General features: G+C 50.8%; 1 long non-coding RNA gene across 1 annotated transcript; it reads left to right on the plus strand.

The window, feature by feature from the left end:
* The first annotated feature begins 702 nt into the window (after window positions 1-702).
* On the plus strand, window positions 703-3,644 carry LOC148090946 (uncharacterized). The gene is made up of 3 exons (XR_015716101.1): window positions 703-833; window positions 2,560-2,796; window positions 2,867-3,644. It is a non-coding gene; the product is annotated as an uncharacterized LOC148090946 (long non-coding RNA).
* The last annotated feature ends 18,785 nt before the right edge of the window (window positions 3,645-22,429 follow it).

Genomic DNA, 22,429 nt, shown 5'->3' on the forward strand with positions numbered 1-22,429 from the left:
GGGTCACTTCTAACCGGCGTCCAGCGGCTGGCACACGTCTGTGTGAAATGAGTCAAACCCAGTGGCTTCTGTAAATTCTTCTTTTTCTTGAACTCTGGGCCCTGCTGATCACCTTTTTTTTGGGGGGGGAGGCTCCCCTCCTTTTCCTTGATAGGTACACAGGCTTCTCAGCCTCCGTGGCTGGCCACGTCTGCCCTGGGTGGGTGTCCCCCTGCCCCTGTCCCCTCCCTGTGCCCACTGCCCTTCCCTTTCCGCTCCCTTATTTCCTCAGCCAGGTCCTGTGCGTGTCCCTTCTGATGCCTCCTTTTTGACAGCTGACTTCACATCCACACGGTCTGTCCTCCTGCCCCTTCATCGGCCTCCCCGGCTCCCTGTGCTGTGGTCCCTCCCCGTGGCTGTCCAGCGGCCGGCTCAGTGTCAGTCCAGGGCCACCTCTCTTCCCCAAAGCCAGCTCCTTCTTTTTTTAATATGTCTTTATTGATTTCAGAGAGAGGAAAGGAGAGGGAGAGAGAGAGATAGAAACATCAGTGATGAGAGAGTCATTGATCAGCTGCAGCCCACAACCCGGGCATGTGCCCTGACCGGGAATCGAACCCTGATCGCCTGGATCCTAGGTCGAGGCTTAACTGCTGAGCCACGCCTGGCCGGCACCAGCTCCTTCTTGATCCCCACTGCATCAGAGATACCACCCTCTCCCCAGTTACTCCACCCACAAAACTCCCTCTCTTTTTTGGCTTCTCCTCGTACTTTGCTCCCCAGATCCAGCCCCAAGACGTGTTGCTTCTTCATATCTAGATAATTGCAGTGGAATCTTTCCATTCGCCCTTCCCACGGTGAGCAGAGTCCCGCATTCACTTCCTCTTCTTTTGCCGAGGTCATCTGAGATACCTCTCTCCCCCATCTATCTATTGCATTACGTCTGGACTCCTTTGCCTAATAGTTAAGATCTTTCATAATCTGGCTTCATCTGCCTTTTTAGGCTTCTGTCACTTTGTACCCCAGGGTCACTCTCCTTACTGTTCTCTAAGCATCACACCAGCTTTGCACCCCTGAACCCTCACCATTCTGCCCATGGTCCCCACCGCTGCCCTGTAACAGGCCCCCAATCCATGCATGCCTGAATGTGCCTGGCCCTGCGGTACTGTAGCTCCTGTCATAATCTCTTAGCTCCCTCCCTGCCTCCTTCCCACTTCTCCCGATCCTCCACACTCCTGAAGGCATAGCTTAAGCTTGGTCTTCCACCTTGAAAACCTGCCCTGCCCATTTTTCCACTACAGAATTAACGTTAGCGGTACTTGTCAGTGATCTTTGAAGAAGTTGACATCTATCTCATCTCCACAGTTTGCAAGCTGCTTGAAAACAGGTTACTATGCTCATATATCCTACATTTCCAGGACAATTCAGGTTTCAAATACTCTGCTCCACTGCTTCACACACTCATCAAAATGCCCTAGAATTCTCGTATTTGGCATTGAACACATCTCCTAGCTGGCCTCTTCACTGGCTCCTTCCCAAACCTAGGTCAGGCCATAAAGATGCTCATTTCTGCTTGTTGAGGGGAATTGGAAACAAGATGACCTAGAGAGCATCAAACCGAAGAGCCCCGGTGTCAGCAAGACCAGAATTGAAATAAAAATCAAACACCAAGGAAGTCGGGAAAACAAGAAAGGTATAGCCAGGTGTACAGTATCATTCAGCACCTAAATACTGAAAACACTTAAATCTTCCTGGGTGTGCGGTTGACAGGGATCTGGTATCTAAGTCTTGCTTTAGTCCAGAATTGATGAAAAAAATATTTTGACAGGACTTCACTTGTTTGTGTGTTTTTGTGTGTGTGTTTTGTTTGTTTGTTTGTGGGGTTTTGCCTCAGGAGATAGAACTGTGTCCTTATGTAGATTTTTATATCATGTACCAAGTCACACAGCTGGTTCTCAAAAAGCCAGGACTGGGACCACATCTGCTGACTTCAAATTAGACCATGGAGCTCCTGTGCTATTGTTACCGTGGCCCATGGCCCCATGTGGTTCTACAGAGCTGGTATTCCAGAGGATGATGCAATGAACTGGGGGGAGATAGTGTGCATTTTGGAGACAGGAGCAGGAGGCCTTATCCCTCCCCTTGCCTTTCCCTCTACTCCCAGTCAGGAGCAATGAGAGCACTGTATGTTACCCTCGTCTTTCCCAGCATCCTGTTGGGTCTGCAGGACCTTGGCTTGATTGCCAAGGTTACCTCCCACTCTCCTGACCATGTGTAGAAACCTGATGTTGAGTGAAGCCCAAGTGCAGGCAGAGGCTGAGTGGAGATATTCTAGGAGGATGACATCAGCTCACTCCAACACTGCACAGTGTGTAATTTTTGTAGGTCTGTGTATGTGTGTGTGTGAGAGAGAGATAGAGCAGTAGATATATATTTGAGTGAGTGTACATACTTAAATGTGTGTATGTGTGCTCTGATGTTTGTGGATAGGAGGGATTGTGGATATGTGTTTGCAGAAGTTAACATGCACTAGAACATATATATATTATTTTTAAATATATTTTTTGTTAAATTGATTTTTAGAGAAAGAGGAGGGGAGAGGCATAGAGACATAGAAACATCGATGAGAGAGAAACATCATCAGTGGGCCGCCTCCTGCACTCCCCCTCCTGGAGACTGAGCCTGAAACCTGAGCATGTGCCCTGACCGGGAGCCAAACTGTGACCGCTGGGTTCCTGGGTAGACAACACTGAGCCACACCTGGCCGGGTGCCCTGTTATATACTGAAGAATATCACTGTCAAGTGTGGTATTTTGATAGGTGTGTATTTTGGCAGGGAGAGTACATTTTGCCCGAGTGTAGATGCTAATGTGACCTTTCTTCTTTTCAGACCTCATTGGTGACAGCCTTGCTGGGCTGCCCAGAGCTGATAAGAAGCATTGCCCAGGGAGCACCAGGCATCTCTTCCTACCTTCCGAATTGGGGTGGAAAGACTGCTGAATGTACTCTAACCCTTTGCAAGCATTGTTGGGCAATGTCCAGAGCATCTTTTAGGCTTCCCTATCATCTCTGCACAAAATTGTACTTTTCAAGATTGGCTGTAGGACAAGCAGTCTGGGAGTTATTCTTTAGAATGAGGAACAGGGATCCAAGACAGAAGACAATGACATTGTCCCTAAAATCTGTTCATGAAGAGTGTAAGGGATATTAGCTATATTACAAATCTCTGTCTTTAAGCCCCTCGCCCCACTCCAAAGTGAACTGAAACGGGGACAGCAATAGATAATGCAAAGATGATTGGGGGTGAGGGACGTGGAAAACCATACATCTGGACTAAAGGAAGGGTTGGTAAAATATAAATAGGCAGAGGGCTTTCAATAATTTTTAAGTCCCAAAGAACCAGTTCTGAGAAACTGTCAAGGGCTGGAGAACAGTCTGAAAGCTAAAAAGTAATCCATCCCTTCAGTTGCTCTGAAGATAGAAGCAAAAAGTAGATTCAGTTATACAAAAAGCACCTAAGCAGCAGAACTTCCTGATAGGAAAGTGAGCATCTGGAATGTGCTAAACACACCACCTGCTCCGGCCAGGCCTAAGACTCTCCGAGGTGCAGGGCATCTTTACATGGGAATGAACATGGCCAGAGAGGGGTTGGGGTGAAGGCTGCAGGCTCCTCCCCAAGGTGCATCTAGCCTGGAGAGCAGCAGAACCTCAGTGGCTGCTTACACAATTTCCAGGTCATGAGCAGAAATAGCTGTGACAGATGCAGGCTCCATTTGCTCCCACCTACATGGAAGGCCATCAAATATCCAGTGGCTAAAAAAATCAGGGCCTAGGCCCTGGTTTTACCCACAGGCAAGCTTAGGAACCTGGGAGGATCCTAGTTCTCCATGGCACAGCCACTGGATTTCTTCTCAAGTTGCTCAACTCTCTCCTGAACCTCATCTGTGTGGCTCCGATGTCACAAATTGGAAGCCTGTGAGGCAGAGCTGACTCAATCACAGATATAGATTGTTTGTTTGAGCTGGATAGTGTTTAAACATTTTAAAAATTAGTTGTCAGTGCTTATGAAATGTCATATTTTAAAAATGTAGAATTATGATTTTAAAAACCAGAATATCTATTAACACGGGTCCCGTATGTCTGCCTAGCAATGACTGGCACCTAAGACAGGAGTATGTCCTCTAGTTTGCGACATTCCCCACCACCCTTTATCGATCCTTGATAAAACCAAGTGGTACTTACTGTTTATCGTGGACATATGTTGGGTTTTTAAAATTATACTTAATACTCATTTTCATGACCTGTCTTGACTCTGGAGATATTTGAATTTGCAACTCCTGACATACAATAAATCTCAAACCATTATCTCTAACCCCAGATTTGCTACTGAGCTCCTAACTATTTTTTTTTCTTCCCAATTGAGAACTGGACATATTTGAAATATTTTTCTGGTATTTTAATCTCAATATATAACAAATCAAGAAAAGCCAGCAGCTGTCCCATCCCCATTGTATCCCCTACAACTGCAAACTTTTCTTCCTTCTTCCCCATGTGTGATTTCTTTCTTTTGATAGCATTGCCATTCTTTTTCTAGTCACCAGGCCCACAACCTGGCAGGCATCTTTACCCCTACCCCTAACAATCAGTTGCCGAGGCCTAGAGAATCTGTATTTGCAGTATCTTTCCTGTTTTTGCCTCTTGCCATGGGCATTGCCTTCCCTGCCCAGTCCTTCTGTCCTCTCTAGACTATTGCTATGGATACTGATTGGTATTCTGCCCTCCAGTCTCTCTTCGCTTCAATCCATGCTGAAGACTGATTGCCAGAGGAATTTTCTTTACTAAAATTCTAATTTTGTTACTTTTGGTATATAAAAGCCTCCAATGGCTTCCCATTGCCTACAGCATTAATTAAAATCTCTCACCCAGCCTTCAAGTTCCTATACCATACGACTGCTCAGGACAGTAATTCAAATTACCTGGGGAATTTGGTAAAAATTCAGGTTAAATAGTTCTCCCTGAGACTCTGATTCAGTAGTGAGGTGGGGTCCAGGCATCTTATTTGTAATGAAAACCCAAGCCATTCTGACACAGGGACCTGTGGACCCCACTCAGCTCACACGGTCTTAGAGGCACACAGTTGCCAGACATATCTGTCCAGGCACCGGGAGCTGTCCCATCCCCACTGTATCCCCTACAATGATTCCCCCACCCAGCCTCCCCTACCAGCAGCAGCACCTGATTCACAACTAGGCTGAATGGGTGGGGAGCAGGCCCACAGAAAGGGTGGGACAAGCAAGGCCTTGACCCCCAGCCAGATTTCTGAAGGCAGCCCCTTGCCCTCTCAGAGAGAACTTCAGTAACCTGAAGAGCACACAGCAGTCCCTCTGAACACAATACCTCTTTGATCTCAATATATATTAGTCATTTAGACATACTTGCTTTTGTTAACTAACCTGGATTCTAATCCTGAATCTGCCACCTATGACAAGGCAAATCATTAATCTCTCTTATTCTTACCTTTAAAATGGGGACAATATGTTCTTCACAGTTATTAAGTAGATAAGTAATAATATATAGAGAGTGCCTAGCACAATGCCTAAACATCATAGAAGCTCAATAAACTATAGTTCTTATTATTGTCAACTGCCAGAGGCGGGGTTTTCAAAAATCACCTACACAGAATTTCTAATTTTTCAGATGAAATAAAGGAGGCCATGAGATGGGAATAGATGTCCAAAGTCACACAACTCCTTAGTGGCAGGGTGAAGGCTAGAAGATGCATCTTGACCTCAGTCTAGTGCTCTTTCCATCACACCAGACTCCTGTCTTGTGGCACTAGCTTCATTCATTCACTTGCTCAGGAAATATTTATCAAGTTCCCCTGGTTGCCTGGCCGGGCATGGCTCAGCGGTTGAGCATCCACCTGGGATCCAGGCGATCAGAGCTCGATTCCCGGTCAGGGCACATGCCCGGGTTGTGGGCTTGATCCCCAGTTGGGGGCGTGCAGGAGGCAGCCGATCAATGACTCTCATTATTGATGTTTCCTCTCTCTGAAATCAATAAAGATATATTTTTTTTAAAAAAGTTCCCCTGGTTGTCCAGCTCTGGAGTTATAGTGGTGGGTTTTGGAGCACCTGCCTGGGGTGGGTTTGGAGGCTGAGAGCAGAAAGGTCACTTGGTGACAAGGAGTCAGAAGACCGCGTGCGTACCCAATGGGCAGTGTGAGCTCAGTGGCTCACAAGCTGTGGATGTTTCCTCAGGTGGTGGCAGGAGTTAGGGGTGGAGAGACAGGCTGTGGGCCTTGTGGGGGCAAGATCTTGGGTCAATGAGAGGGCGTGACAAAATGAACTTCAGAGAAGGCAATGGGAGTGATGGCTGGGAATAGGTCATGCAAAGCAAGGAAGACTGCCCTGCCCCGTGAGCCTGAGGGATGTGGGGGTGACTGAGAAGCAAGCTCTCCTTGTGAGACCCTCAGGGAACAGCCTGTGTTAGTTAAGTGAGGAGATGGAGAAATGCATGGAGGGGAGAGGATATAGGGGGTTTTGCTGGATCCAAAGAAGGCTGAGGAAAGGATTTTGAAGGGAGGGTGGTGGGAGTCAGATTGGTGGAGCATATACACATCTGTGGGGATAAGAGCATTTGTCCTTCAGACAGTCACCAGTGTGTAAGGAGAAGGGGTCAGGATGTAGTTCTGACTGGCCTTGGAGACAACTGAACCCAGGAGGGAGGCTCAGCCACAGAGACCTGACACTGCGTGTTGGAGGAGTCGGGGGCAGGGTGCTGCCACTTTTGCTCCCAGGGGCCAGCCAGGAAACCTCAGGGTGACTCTGTGGCTAGAAGGGTCTAGGTGTCCAGGCTCCTGGACTCATACAGACTCACTCTCCTTCCACCAGGAGGGAGAACTGGAAAGGGTCACTAATTCATTAGACTTGTAACAGGCTAACTGTATGACAGGCCCCATCTAGGGAGGGAATCTTTTCCCCCAAAGACAGCTATTTCCTGACGGTTGCTTCTCAGCTTCTGTGCCCTACTTACCCACTAGTGTCCACAGAGAGAGGAACATCCTGGTTTTCCTCCCCTCCTTTGCCATCCTGGCCCTGTGGTAAGGGCAGGGCAAAGGAAGGCAGAGGGCTGAGGCTGTGTTAGAGAGATAGAGAAAGTGAATAAGAGATGAGGTAGGAACTGGGGGAGGGGAGAGGCGTGGACAGATGGCCAGACCAGTATTTGGTTACAAAGGTCCACAGTGATGTGTTTTTGCTTTTGTGACTCCCTAGGTGTATCATAGGGTGGAAATTATCTGTTAAGTTCTATTGTCTGGGAGGCCTCCCAAGAATGTAACCTCCCACACCTGCACTCTCCAGGCCTTCTCCAGTGGTCCTAGAAGGTGTGACTGAAAGTGCCAGAAACTCAACAGGGGACACATGGCCTTGGGGCAGTAGCAGATCTGAAGCTGAATTTATTGCCTCTTTCCCAAACTTAGAGGACAGACATGTTGTAAACCCTCCTCATCCTCACTCCCAGGGGCACAGGATAAAAACCCTTCATCTCTAGACAGAAAACAAGAGAAGAGGCCCCCAGACTGTGGGAGTTTTCCCAGATGTTTTGGCAGAGCCATAATAGGGCTGGGCCTCCTGGGTTGAGTGTCTGGACCTGGCAGGAGGCTGGTCTCATAGCTGTGACAGCCAGAGACGATCCTGGTGTGGGGGCCAAAGTGTGGAGAAAGACAAACTCCAGAAAGAGGGAAGAATCTGAAGAATAGGTATTGCAGTTTCCCACCTCTGGCCTCCTGGCTCTGGGCTCAAGGTATTGTTCAACTGCACCGTGGCTCAGAGCTAAGACGGCCAAGCATCTGATCCATAGAGTTGAGAGGAAGGAGCCTGGTGGCCAGCCGCCTCTGAGTCTCAGTTTGCTTACCTGTAACAAGAGAGTGATCTACTGTGTCCCTTCCTTAATCTGTGATCTACAGTCCACACTGATGACCCCTGGGCTCCCAGTAGAATATGTGATCATCAGCCATATTACAGATCTCTTGATTTGGAGACAGATATACAGGAGACCTACTTCCTGAGCTGATACTCCATATTCAATTAGGGGCCCAGTCCTGTCAGTCATCCTTGTGAAATATCTTCTACTCAGCATCCCTAAAGCTACCTGCCCTCAGATCTTTCTTGGACAATTACAAGAGTTTCCTAAATGATCTCTTTGCCTTGACTGCTCCCCTTCACGCCCTTCCGAGTCCATACTCTGTTGTCAGAGCTCCTTCTAACCAGAGATTTATCTTGTCTCTCTCCTGCTTAGAAGTCTTTGAAGGCTTCCTACAGGAGGAAGTTTAAATTCATACTGAGGTTTCAAGGATTTTATAATCTGACCCAACCTCTACAGTTAATCTCATTCTCAGAGTTTCTCAAACACACATTTTATACTTTGATACCATTGTGACTTTGTTCATATTATTTGCTCTGCATAGAGTTCTGTTAGTCCACTTCTTTGCCCATCCCAAAGCCTACTCATCCTTCAAGACCTGGCTTCTGTGTTGCCTCCTGTGTGAAGCCTTACTGGATCTACACACATACACCTTCCAATTCCCATTGCAATTAATCACTTTCTCCTTTGTTTATAACTCTATAAACTCATATTCTGGTATTAAAGTTCACTGTGTAGACCTGTGAGGTTGGGATTTATAAAAGGCAGAGATCAGGTTATACATCTGTACTTCATTGTCTACCATAAAGTTTGGCCCTGAGCACAGAGTAGGTGTTCAGTGAACCTTTACTGAATTTGGTTAAATCGATTATCTCCATGCAAGTGATATAGAAAGAGAGAAAAAATTATTCTTCCCTATTAGTGAAGGAAAAAGTAACAGATAGAATGACAGACATGTAAGAAAAGACACTGAAGGGGCTGGGGTGGGGAGAGGGTGGGGAAGGGTGGCAAAGATTTGGAATCTTACTGCCTCCAACCTCTCCATTAAGAATAAGGTTGGTGGGGAGGAGTCTCTCTACAGATTAAGAATGGGGGTCTGAGCTGCTTTTATCAGCCTTGCTCTGAGGATGACTGACCCAGATGACTCATAAGTTTTTGAATTAGCTTGTAATCTACTTGTTCTAGTGTGAAGGTTAGAGCACGAGTGTTAAAGCCATACTGCCCAGGTTCAAATCCTAGCTGTGTTATTTAAGCAAGCTACTAAACTCTCTGTACTTAGTTTCTTTATCTGTACTCTGAGGCTAATAGTAGTTCTTGCCTCAGAGTTGTTGGTAATTGAGTTTCCAGTACTTAGATTGGCACCCAGCACATTAATAGTGGTCAGCACATGGTAACTTTTATTACTTATATACTTTGCTTCTTTCCAAGAAGAATTTGAGACAGCTTAAAATTTTAAACCACATATAAAAGAGGATAATTATATATTTCATTAAAGATCAGAAACCAATTAGTAGTATGAGGGAGAGAGACAATAATAGGCATTTGCTGTGTTTGGATTAGTTACTTCATTGACCCCCCTACATTTATCTCTGTGCTTCCAGGAAGCCAAGGCAAAAAAGGAATACATGCATTATATAGCTTTCATTGTGAAATGTAAGAAAGTATTCAAATTAGCCTGTTAAAATAACACACACACTGAACTCAAGGAGGAATTTATGGTGTGAACTGCAATGTTGGAATATTGGAGCCACAGTAATCTAAAGTTATTCTCAGTTGGCATTTAGTATCATCCTCAATTAGGTTTAATGAGAGGTCATAATGACAATGGGAGTAATCAGGGTCAGGATGATAGCTGAGAAAATAGCAATCAACATCCTTTCCATGCCTCTCTCTCTTTCTTTTTAATCCTAACCTGAGGATGTTTTTTATTCATTTGAGAGAGAGAGAGACATCGGTAAGTTGCCTCGCTCCCATATGCACCCCAACTAGGGATCAAACCTGCAACCCGGGCATGTGCCCTGACCTGGAATCAAACCCGAAACTTTTTGGTGCATGGGAAGATGCTCCAACCAACTGAGCCACCAGGCCAGGGCCATGTTTCTATGCTCAACTCAGGGCCTTCTTCCCTTCTTCTTGGCTCAGGAAACTCCCTTGAGGTCAGTCCTGCTGAGTCAGGCAAAGGGTCTGGTGGCCCCACGTGTTTTCAGCTGCCTCCCTCCTGCATTAAAGTTGTGTGGAAGCCAGGTGGGCTCCATGTCAAAAGCTCCTAAGGTGAGTGGAGAGATGAATGTTCTGAGATAGGTTTGAGGGTTTGGGGAAGGTGGGGCCCCCAAATTTGAGCAGAATGATCTTAGTGGCAATGTGGAAGCTCCTAGAAAGATACTCCCGACTCCTTCTGAATTCAAAAAAGAGTCTGTTTTAAATAAATATTCTTATGGCCTGGCTTAGGAAGAGGAATTGTGCCTAAGAACTTACACACATGAGCTTTGGACCCATCTCAGAAGTGTGGGGGAGGGTTAGAGCTGAATTACCGTGCAAGAGAAAACAGGAGGAATCTCCATTTGTGCGATTGAGGAGCGCAACAAAAAAAAGGGGGAAGTGGTAGAAGAGAGAGCTAAGAGCTTGAGTAACACTGAAGTGGTGTGGGACTGGGGCTGGAGCCAGTGTTACAGAGGAGACAGAGGGAATTTAAAAAAAATGTTTTTATTGATTAGACGAGAAAGAAAGGGAGAGGGCGAGATATAAACATTGATGAGAGAGATACATTGATCAGCTGCCTCCTGCACCCCCTCCCCACTGGGGATCCCAGACATGTGCCCTGACTGGGAATTGAAACTTCGACCTCTTGGTGTATGGGTGGACGCTCAACCACTGAGCCACACTAGCTGGGCCAGAGGGAATTTTTAAGAACGGAAACTTCCAACACTCCATTTTGAAGCTGTATGCATTTTGCAGTATTAACCTCTCCATAGACCCAAGCCATTGGTAAGGCCTTGATGCATATAAAGACCTTGTACAGAGTTCACTTGCAAGGAAAAGGGTTGAAATCCACAGCTCACAACAGCAAGGGCACTCATGGAGCAGCAGGAAGATTCCTAAACTCATCGGACTTGAGAAAAACAGGAACTCAAGGCCGGAGGCAATGATGAAAAGGAAAGTCCTCCCCACCCTCCATCAGCACACCAGAGGAATTGTAAAATTTTGAGGAAGAACATATGATCTCCCATAGATCTTAGGCTGAATCTCTGAACCAGTTTTAGCCAGTGCCTTAGGAGCAGGTGACCTCAGCTGACAGATTAGCCATTGGGAACATGACCTTAGGTGTCACCCTCACTTGCCTTACCTGTAATGAGGACAGCCACCTCCAAAGGGAGGGTACCTGCAACCACCCCGCAGGTCCTCCCTGGCAGGGAGGGGGTTCCATGGGGATCACTGAAGTCCCAGCCCGGGAGTGGGGAGGAAGAGTGGGAGAGTGAGCCCTGGAAAGGCTCTCCTCCTCTGGCTCTCACCAGGACCCACTGCTGTTTGTTATTTATGGGTCATAAATCAATCACTTGACCCCAGGATGTGGACATCTTTTGTCTTCCTCATTTTTGAAAGATCAAAAGGACACTTGGTGCCTACCCAAGGGGTACCTCCAAGGGGTGGAGGGTGGGGGCTTTTCGGTCCGGTTTGGAGAGAAATAGTCCCTGCCCTCAGGAAATTCCAGGCACAGGAGGAGGAAGCAGGCACACAGAGGACATACACGCAAAGCAGGCGGCACACAAAGTCATGGGAGCAGGTGAGCCCTGGGCAAACACGCTCTGAAACGAAGGAAGAGGCTGGGTGCAGACACCAGCAGTCAGCTGGAGCCCCAGCAGGGAACAGCCTGCGGGGCTGGGAGTTCTGAGCCTGGACTGGATTGGGAAGGTGGAGGTCTGATTAGGAGGGACAGAAAACAGACAGGCCTGTGCAGTATATCATACCGAATGCGACACACACAGGACTCTCACCCGCTGGCTTTTAGCAGTCCTGGTTTCACCCGGCTTGGTTTACCGGGAAGGGTGATCTCAAGCCGGTTCAGCACGTGCTCGCTCCCTGAGGCCCAACGGCCGTCCACAGTCAGGGGCACGGAGGGAGGCCAACGGCAGGCGACGCTGCTTGCAAAGCTTAGGCTTTCCCGCAGGGCCAAGGAGCATTCCCGAGCCCGGGGGGGGGGGGGTCTGGAAGCCGGGTGACATCTGCGACCCTGCTGTCCCTTTCCTCAGAAGGGGCACCTAGCACCTGCGACCACCCATGATCGCGCGCAGCCCTTCACCTTACCAGGGCGGTTTACACCAAGCGGGAGGCTCCTCTGAGCCTCACCCCGCCGCAGGCAAGTATCCCCTGTAACTCATGCACAAGGAAACCGAGGCCGAAGCCATCACGAGGCGTGGCTGTCCTCACACTGCCCGCCGCTGGCCCCTGGCCTTGGCCTTCGGGACCCGGCGCACTGAAGGGCTGTCTGAGCGCATCTGTACTTCTGTCCAGCTCCGATCCCGCAGGGAGGAACCAGAGAGGGAGGGTGCAGGGAGATGGCATTTGCTAGGCTGCCCACGCGGCCGCCAGCCCCGGGAGGAGCCCGGAAGGCCACGTCCTCCCCCCGCGCCGGCTCAGCCCGGCCCCGACCCGGGGCCTGCCGCTCGGGCCAGGCCCGGCTACCGACCGCGGGCAGCGCCCCGCCCACGCCGCCTCCGGGCCGCGCCATATAAGGGCCGCGCTTCCGCCTGCGGCCGTGACGTCCCGAGGTCACGTCAGCGGCGCGCAGGGAGGGGCGGGGCTGTCGGACGTAAACAAGTGACCTCGTTAGGAGCGGAAGGGGGGGAAGGAGGAAGGGGGGAAGGGGAACGGGGAGGGGGAGGGGAGGAGGGAGAGGAGGGGGAGGGGAGGAGGGAGGGGGGAGGGGGAGAAGGGGAACGGGGAGAAGGGGAACGGGGGGAACGGGGGGAGGGGAACGGGGAGGGGGAGGGTAAGGGGAAGAAGGGGAACAGGGAGAAGGGGGAACGGGGAGGGGGGAAGGGAGAGAAAGAACGGGGAGAAGGGGGAGAAAGGGAGGGGGAGGAGGAGAGGGAGGGGGAGGGAGGGGAGGGAGAACGGAGGGTGGGCGGGAGGATGGAGGATGGAGGGGCATGGGGAAGGGGGGGTAGGAGGGAAGGAAGGGAAGGCAGGGGGAAGGGCTCGTGTTTGCCCCCCACCCCCAGCGCGGGGCCAACCCCGAGCGTCTGTGTCTCCCTGACTTGGGGTCGCCCGCGCGAGCGCTTCTGCCCCGCCCGTAGGCGGTAGGTCGGTGCGGGGCGGGCTTGTGTCTGCACGTCCAGGTGTGTTACAGCCCCCGTCTGCAGGTGTCGGGGTGTATTTCACCCTACAGCCATGAGCTCTATTTTCACTCGGGAGACGGACGAGGAACTTTGCGGGGGGTGGTTAAAGACGCCCACGTGTGTCCATTTTTTCCTCCTTAAACGTACAAACGAGAAGACCCGCTTGGCTCTGTGCTTCCAGAGACCCCCGGAAGGTCTCCCTGGAAGACGGGCGCCCCTTCTTACCAGGCTGCCTGCCGCCGCTGCCCCGGCCAGGACCAGGGACGAGGGCTGGCCTCGGGGCCGGCAGAGAAGCCTGGAAAGAACGGAGTCGGGAGGCCTCGCGCCAGCAGAGGCCAGGGAACAGAAAAGGAAGAGAAGCCGCAAGGAGAGGAGCTCAGGCTCACATTTCACCCCGTTTCTTCGTGGAGACTTGGGGGGGGGGGCGCTCATCCCTGAGCCCAGCAGAGCTCAGGGGAAGCCTGTTGGAGGGCGGCCCTGGAGGCCGGCCTTGGCATGCCTGAAATTGTGTGTGCCTGTGGGGAAGGGAGCAGTGAGGAGTAAAAGGATTCCAAGATTAAGGGTGACGGGTGCATTGCAGAGGGTGTGAGAGAAATAAACTAGGGCACAGATGGGACCAGTCAGAGCCCAACCAGAGGCTCAGGCCTGTGGTGTGTCGAATGGAACTTGGCTGCCGGCCTGGGGGAGGAGCTCAGGCATAGGGAAAGTCCCCAGGGCCTCCAAGACACTCCCTTTACACCCACGGTGCTAACCCCTTCTCCCTCCCCTATCTGACCCACTTCCTCTCTCTACTTCCCCTGGTAGATAATTGTCAGGGTGAAAACCTCACCCACCCCAAGCTGTAGGCACAGTGAGGGGAGGGGCTGGAAAGAGAGGGTGGCTCTCCTTGGGAGGGGCCTGCCCGGATGCTGCCAGTTTGCCTTGGCTATGGACACCTTCCTCGGGCCTAGGCTCAGGACGGTTGGTCAAAATGGTTTTAAGCTTGGGAATTTAAGAGGTTGCAGAACAGAGGACTTCTTCCTGGGGAGCCAGCTTCCTGGGGCTGGATGATGCCAAAGGTATTAAATGAAAACAAAGGGTCAGCATCCCTGTTCCAGCTGGGAGGTGCTTTTCCAGTGGCTAGGAGTGGGTGCTTTGGAGTCTTAGTTCTGCCAGTTGCTGTGAGGTCTCAGGCTAGTTCCTAACCTCTCTGAATCGCAATCTCCTTGCCTGAAAATAGAAATAAAAGTTTAGTAGTAACAGTGGTCAGAGAAGTGCTCTCCAGGACGCCACATGGAAAGTTAGCCAGAATCATCAAGTGTTCCAAGTGTGCCTTTGGGGGTTCCCAGCCCTCAGCTTCCTCTTCCCTCTAAGGTACCTCATCGCCTTAGCCCCTCCTTCTCCACCCTGATCCCAGCCTGGCCTTAAAGAAAGAGCAGTGGGCACGGAAACACGAGATGGGCGTTTACATCCCAGCGGCACCCTCACCTGTGCTTCAGTTTCCTTATCACCGATATGGGGAAAATACTTTCTGGCTGGCTTCCCTTACTGGGGATGGAGGGAATGAAAGTGTGTGAAAATACTTGAAAACTGCCCCCACTCCCAGTTCATCGCTGGGAAGTCTCCCTTCTCAGCCTCACCTTTAACTTGTCATCCAATCCCCTCCCCCCCCCCCCGGGGGTTTACAGCAGCGGGGGACTTGTCCGCAGCTCTGTTGATGGCTGTCCTTTGACCTCACAGTTTTCAATAGGCTAACTGAATTCCCTGATGGACAACCCCTCAGGGCAGGAGCCGTCAATTTTATTGCCTGACCACAGTGCCAAGCCCAGGGCAGGGCACATCGTAGGGGCTCAGTGAAGGCTTGTTCCCATTTGTCCACAAGTCCTGGTGATAGGCCAGCAGGAGGTGGCTCCCACAGAATTTGGGGAAGCAGGCTTCTGTCCTCTGGGAGGAAGGGGATGGAGAAGGGGGGCGGAAGGAAGGAGGGAGGGGAGCCTGTCCTGGCGCTTTTCAGACTCAAGGATTCCTGCTGTTCTCATCACACAAAAGCTGAGATCACTCCCATCTCCACAGGGTGACACTGTGCTGACTGGTTTCAGGGCTAGAGGACACCTCTGAAAGCTCTAGCCCCTGCCACTACACTCCAAGGAAGTCCTTCTGTGACAAGTTCCACTTCCTCACAGCCAGAGCACTAACCCCTCCCTGCAATCTCCCCACCTCCCTTCACAGGCAACCCAGTTACCTCTGCTGTCCTGCCTTTGGTTGGTGTAAAGATGACAGACAGGCTTATCTCACCTTACCTCTGGTGACTAGAGATCTGGGCACACAGGCTCCCCTCAGGCTCAACCCTGCTCCCGGCACAGTGGCAGCCCCTAGGCCTACCCTTCTCCCTGGGGCTCTGCTTTGTCACTGAGCCGCACCTGCCCTCCCCTCCGTGGGAGATCTGTGCACAGCTCAGCCTGAGTGCCCCGGACGCTCCTGCTACTTACTGTCTTGGCCACTAGCTCTCATCAAGTGGCCCCTGCACACTCACTTCTTACCCCGTGACAGAGACTGCAGTGGACCTTGGGCAAGGCTGGGAGGAAGCTGGGTCTGTAGAAGAAACTCAAGATTTTCTCTTCGTGAGGCTGACCCTCTGAGGAGAGAGTAGTTGAGACTTCCTCAGGCAAGCTGCCACCCAAAGGGAAGTCAGAAGTCCTGAGCTCAGGGCCACTCACAAACCTCTCTGAGCATCAGTTTCCCCATCTGAGAAATGAGTGTGGCGAAGCCCGCTTACAGAGTGCCATCAGGACAAAATGAGATGCGGCTGTGAAGGGGCATTGTAAATAGGGCCACCACACCTGCTGTTTCCGCCTGCCGCCCGACAGACCACCAGCTGCCGTCTCCCTGCTTGGGCAGCTAACTGCACCCCAGCCTGCTTCCTCAGAGCTAGCTTATTCAAATTGTGCCACAGAGAGGTGCACCTGGGTTTGGGGGCATGGAAAAGCACTTCCAGTTTTTTCAAAGGTTTGTGTGCTCCCCTGCCCCTGCCCCTTCCTAGCATCAGGAGAGGATACGCTTGCTCCCTGTTGATCCATGGCTGGTAATTCTCTGTTTTCCACGCACAGGGAAACAATAAATGTACTGAATCCTAGTGTGTACTTGGGAGAGAGCGCACAGCTAGACAGCTTCTTGGGGCAAAACTTTAATTTTATCACCTAGGACTTTGTAGACAAATCATTCTGGTGATAGATGGGTTTTGTGTATTTTCCTCTTGTGAGACAAGCTAATTTTGGATTCATTGGGCATTCAAAAGGCAACTGCCTGCAGGAGGAGCCAGAGAACAGAGCAGAGCCAAGCCCTGAGGAGAGGGGCTGGGGACATCTGTCTTTTCAGAGGACAAAGGGCTCAGGTTTTCAGCTCTCAGCAGGCTGTCCTTCCCAGGCCAGCTGGCCTCTCGCAGGTGTGGCAGAGGGCAGACATGCCAGGCCGCTTTCCACCTGAAAACTGCCTGGCATTGGCCACTCTCAATGGGCAGATGAACTTTTGAGGTGGGAAACCCTGGCCAGATAAATGCCCTGCTAGTCCAGGAAACATAAAGTTCTAGAAGACACCAGATAGTTCTAGTTCTGGCTTATCAAGCAGACCTAGAACTGAGACGAAGAGGGGCTTTGAATCTCCCTCTGAAGGTCCAGAGAAATATCCTTGCTGTTGATCATTGTAACAAGAGCTACTCACCGGAAAGCTCCCCAGGTGGCCAACTTGAGTATAATGTGGGGCCAGGGATTCAGGCTGCTGTGTCAGACTGCCTGGGTTCAAACCTTAGCTTGAGCAAGCTACCTAGTATTCTCTGTGCCTCTGTTTCCTCATCTGTCAAGTGGGAATTATAAGAGTATCTATCATATAGGATTGTTTGTGCCTAGTGAGTTACCATGAGAGAGACCTTACTTAAGAGGCTGCCTAGTCTATTTCTCTACCACTATGAAAGGTTCTCTCTCTGGTTCTGATACCTTTGAATCAGGCCAGTACATATATCTATATCTATTTATCTATCTAATCTCATTGGGATGATCACATTAGCTGTTCTCCACCAACATTGGGATGATAACAGTCTAGGAATGGGGAGTGGAGGCTCTGAGAAGCTTTTTAGTGTAAGAAACCTGCCTGGCCAAGTGTCCCTGACTTGATTCTTTCAAGTTCCTTCCTCATCTGCCAAATATTTTTTATAACGAGTGTTTATCTCCCAGACTTTCACATTTATTGTTATTTAATGCTCACATGGATTCCACGGAATAGACTGTAAAGATCTTATCAGAGAGGCCAGCTGGACCTTCCCTCTCCTGACTCCCTGTTCCAGCAGGCTACTCAGGATTGAGGAGTTTCCCATCCCACTTGGGGTGGGGTGGCTGAGGAAGCCGAGAGGTGGCTCCCTGGGGGCAGAGTTCAGGGCCTCTCGGTGGTAGGCTGACTTAATAACAGGTTGATTCAGTGGGTTGCTCAGGGCAGACACTATGCAGAGAGAGGGCTCATCCTCTCTGCTCTTCAAACCTTCCCACCCAGAGTCGGGAAAGTCAGGCACCCTTCTGGCTGGCAAACAAGAAACTCCAGGTGCTTGGGGTGGCACTGCTGGCCTGGACGCCCAGAGAGCCACCTGGCCCAGTTCACCCTGAGCTGACGCTATGTGACTAGGGGTCAATCACACAAGCCCTCTAGGCACCTGGGTAGGGAGCATGGTCCTATCCTGCTCACAGGGAAGGGGCAGAACCTGTTGGTCCCAGCCCCAGCTCTCCTGCATGAAGCCAGGAGGGGACGGGAGCTCTGCCACTGACTTGCTGGGCCTCAGTACCCCTCGATTGTAGAGTGAGGGTGTTGGCTCAACTGTACCTAAATTTCCAATGAATTTGGACAGACTGTGAGGACCTCTGTGCAAAATTACCTCAATTTTGTCTACTTAATGTCATTTGTCTGCAGTTTGCTGATCTCATTTACACCCTTTGAAAGGGTATTTTCCCCCAATTTAGTTCATTTCAACATTCTCTTAGCAGCTGTTACATGCGACAGTGAGCTGGGTACTGGCATATCAGTGGTGCCCCAGAGAGCTGTTTTCAAGGTGCTTCCAGTCTAGTGGGGGGACAAGCAAACGGGTAATGCTACCAGGGTCTCTGGAAGCACCAGGGCGACAGAGAAGCCCTCCCTGAGGAGACTGAAATCTGGGAAGGAACTGGCCCCCTTCTAGGAGGAAGGGGGGGACTAACCTTCAGAAATCACCTCTCTTGGCTGAACACCATGCTAGAGAACATACGTGCTATTTTATTCATTGCATCCTTCTAGAAACCTTCAGAGTAAGTAGTAAGCCCATTTTATAGGTGAAGAAACTAAGATAACAGGTGCCTAAAACCATACCCTGGGGTCCAGCTGAGACTCAAATTCAGTCTGCGAAGGGCATGAGTAGTTCACACTGAAAACTGCTCAGGTCTGGGCCCTGCTGGCCTTTTCTGAATCCTTCCTGTCCCTCCCTGTGGCCAGCAGGAGAACTGCCGCTTTAAGAGTCACAACCCCCCTTCTCAGAGGGGTTGGTTTCCATTAATTTTTAATGGCCCAGCTGCTGTGGTTTCCCTGCCTCCTTGGTACTAGCCAGGGAGTTTCTCTGCAACTGAGCACCATGCCCCGGCCTGTCCATGTTTAATGGCACCGAGAGTTTTATCTGCTACTCTAGTCGTTTAGATTACCCTGGCACAGAGACCTGGGCTCAGGGAGGCAGCAGATGGCAGATTCATTAGTCACCCTTATGCTTGCAGAGGGAGGAGAGATTACTGGAGCAAAAAGGGTGAGAGGGCAGGCATGTGAGGGGGTGGGGGAGACACTATAGTGGGGACAGAGCACCCAGCAGCATGTCCCTGTGGTTCTGGCCATGTTCTCCACTCTGTGTCTTCTCAGGGACCTCCAGGAGCGAACTTAGGGATTGCCCCCTGCCCACTCTCAGTCTTCCTGTGAGATCCAAAACACAGGGAGGGGGGAGGAGTGGATACATTTCTGTAGGGCTTAAACAGATTTCCTTTGAGCCTACTCTGCTGTCCCCAGAGCATCTGAATCTCTACTTATTATTTTCAGGGAGAAAAGAGCAATATTTGTCATTCTTATGAACTGCCAAAAACAGGGACCTTGGTGTTCCAGAAACATAGGCATGTGGCAAAGGTCACAGTTACACCTTCGGCAGAACCCTGCTGTGTGCCTGTGAGCTGGGGGTTCTCCGGGCCCTGGGTCCTGGCTCTGTAGTACCTTGAGGGGGAGGGACAGATTCTAGTCCCTCCCGGTAGGGGCCATGGAATGCTTGAAGCAGGTAGTCAGTGCCTATTTGAGGAGTACATGGTTCAAACACAGCTCCAGAGGCTGCTCAGATGTTATTTACAGACTTGTCGAATGACCCAGCCTCTGAGCTGGGAGGTGGGGAATGGACCTGCTGCCTTGGCTAATTTCTTCTGATTTCTGACTTTCTTATACCCTGTCACAGTTCCTCAACTTCACGCCTTCTTTCTATCCAGGAGCACCCGATTCCCCTGTCGGAGGTGTCACTCACAGCTGGGAGCCTGGTTAGAGTGTTCTTAAGACAGAGGGAGGGCCTTGGGAGGGGCGCAGAGGGCCCCCTGAGGACCAAGAGGGGTTCCCCATCATGAGGTTAGGGGGCTGGAGGGGGCAGACAGGTCCCATTGAGTTGGATAGACATGGCCCTGCCCTAAGGGGCTCCCAGTCTGGTGGGAGTTAAAGTAAAAGAGGGCAGCATCCTTTTGTGGGAGTGGGGGTGAGCAACAGGACAGGTAATGGTGATTTCATAGTTATTTCAGTCATTCAAATGGGAGGAAAGCTGGTCGGATGGATCAAAAATGGCCGCATATCAGATAAATGTTCACAAAGCCTGGACCCGTGACTCCTAGGTTGGTTTTTTGAAAGTTGAACTTCTAGATACTGAAATCTGAAGGACACTCCTGAGACCCCATGGAATCAGGATTGAAAAAGGCATGATAGAGATGAAACTGGGTCTTTCTGCTCTGAAAAACTGAGGCTGCCTCAGTGTCCCTGGGGTTCCCATGCTGATGGAGTCCCTCTTCCTGATCTACTTACCCCTCAGCATACATGCTTGGCCTCCCCATCAACTGCTTCATAGACTTTTTAACACTCAAATAGCACAGGTTCTGATATGCATGTGCTATGTATAGAAACAGTCCCTATCTCGAAATATTATGAGAATTAAATGAGCAATCCTTGTGGCATGCTTAGAACAGCACTTAGCACCCAGGAAACACTCAACAAATGTCAGCTCTGGTTACCAAAGGTGGTAGTAAGAGGGAAGGTGGGCAATTTAGCTCCAACCTCAAGGCACTTGTATTGTTCTCAGTCCATATTTAAGCTTCACATTAAAGAAGCTTTAATCTGCTGAGCCCCGTCTGGCCCAGCATATACCAAGCCCCGAACATAACTGTGTTCTGTGTGCTTTTCTTTCATAAAGCTACAGACTTGTGACTTACTGAGCACCTGCCGTGTTTTAGGTACTGGCAGATGAAGGTGAAGGTGACCATCTGTATGGTCAGCAAACTCGCAGTCTGTCTGGGAGGCAAGAAGGGTCCATGGACCACACAACAGCTCACCTGACCTTGGAGTGCTCAGATGACAGGATGGGCCCCTGGTGCTCCTGAGAGCCCAGAGGAGGAGTGGGGCCTGGCCTAGCAAGGTGGAAGGGGGCCATAGGATGGGTGGGAGTTGTAAAGGTGGAAGGGAAGAAGTCTTGGGAGAGGGGAAAGTGTGCAGCTTGTCTTAGGCCCCATTGCAATGTGTCCCTACTGTGTGCGTAGTGGTCCAGCCAACATCAGGTCAAAAGGCAGAAGTTGCCTATGTGGCTCATTGTCGGTTCTAGGCACTGGAGATAAAAGTGAATGAAACAGAAGATGCCCACTCCTAGTGTGTGGGAGGGGCTGGGGGAGGCTGATCGTAACCGGGGTGGGTAAGTGGACTGTATCTGTGCCATGTGAGGTTGCCCGTGATAAGTGCTAAGCGGGACAACGAAGCAGGGGAAGGAGTGGGCGTTGAGACAGGGCGGCTGGAGTGTGCGAAAGCCACAGTCCCTGTCCCCAGGGGGTCGCCATATGATGGGCAACTCTCAATGTGAGTATCATGAAGAAAATCCTGGTGGATCTACAGAATGCAGATGCCCAGGCCCCACCTCAGAGAGTCCAATTTAGCAGGCCTGGGGCCCGGCTCAGAAACTTGACACCATGAACACACTCTGAGGAGCGCTGCTTTCTGTAGTGGAAACAAGTCGAAGAAGGATGGCACTGGTGTATCCCCTAGGAAGGCCTGTGGGAAGCCCAAGAAAACTGGACGAAGAGCAGCTCAGGGCAGTGTCACTCCTCCTAGCTGTGGGGCATGTTCACACGCCATGCCCTCGTCCCCGGGCCTCAGCTCAGTGCCCAGTCTCTTCAGAGCAAAGGAGCTGAGTGTCCCCAGCCCCTCCCTCCCGCAGATCAGCCTGGCTGGACTGGAAGGAGGGGAAAATCCAGCCTGAGACAGGAGCAGGCTTGGGGTTCCGCCTCCTGTGTCATCCTGCTGACAGCCCCGGGGGCAGCGAGGAGGGGCCCACGCCCAGCAACCCAAACTCTCCTCTTCACCCTCATCTTTGCGGCCATGGCACCAAGCTCTTATAACCCGGGGGAAATGGACTCTAGCAAAAGTTCCTCGAAGGACCTATTTATTCAACAAAGTACTTGCTGAGCACTTACTTTGTGCCAGACAATGTTCTAGATGCTGGGGTACAGCCATGAGCAAAACAGGCAAAATCCCTGCTCTCTTCGAGTTTCCATTCTCGGGGGGAGAGATGGTGGACAAGATTATAAAATAGAGGTATATCTGCATGAATGATAAAGGCGAAGGAAGGGGGACGCAGGATAGGAAGCGTCACTGGTGAGCGTGTTATTGAAAGTTCAGATGGCGTGGCCGGCGAGGGCCTCATGGAGAAGGTGACATCTGAGTGAAGGCTTTAAGTAAGCGAGGGAGGCGTGAGGATTTCTGAGGGACCGGAATGCCAGGCCCAGGAAACAGCAGGTACCCAGAGGACTGGGCCACTGACTGTGCCCAGGGGGAAAGGGTGAGAAAAGGCGCCCCAGAGGAGGTGATGTGTAGGGAGGCTGAGCAGGGAATGGAAAAATCTTTCTGGCCAAGAAAACTGTGTGTGCCGAGGCCGGGAG

The sequence above is a fragment of the Miniopterus natalensis genome, chromosome 19 (genome assembly GCF_054644295.1).
Source record: "Miniopterus natalensis isolate mMinNat1 chromosome 19, mMinNat1.hap1, whole genome shotgun sequence".
In the NCBI taxonomy this organism is placed as follows: domain Eukaryota; kingdom Metazoa; phylum Chordata; class Mammalia; order Chiroptera; family Miniopteridae; genus Miniopterus; species Miniopterus natalensis.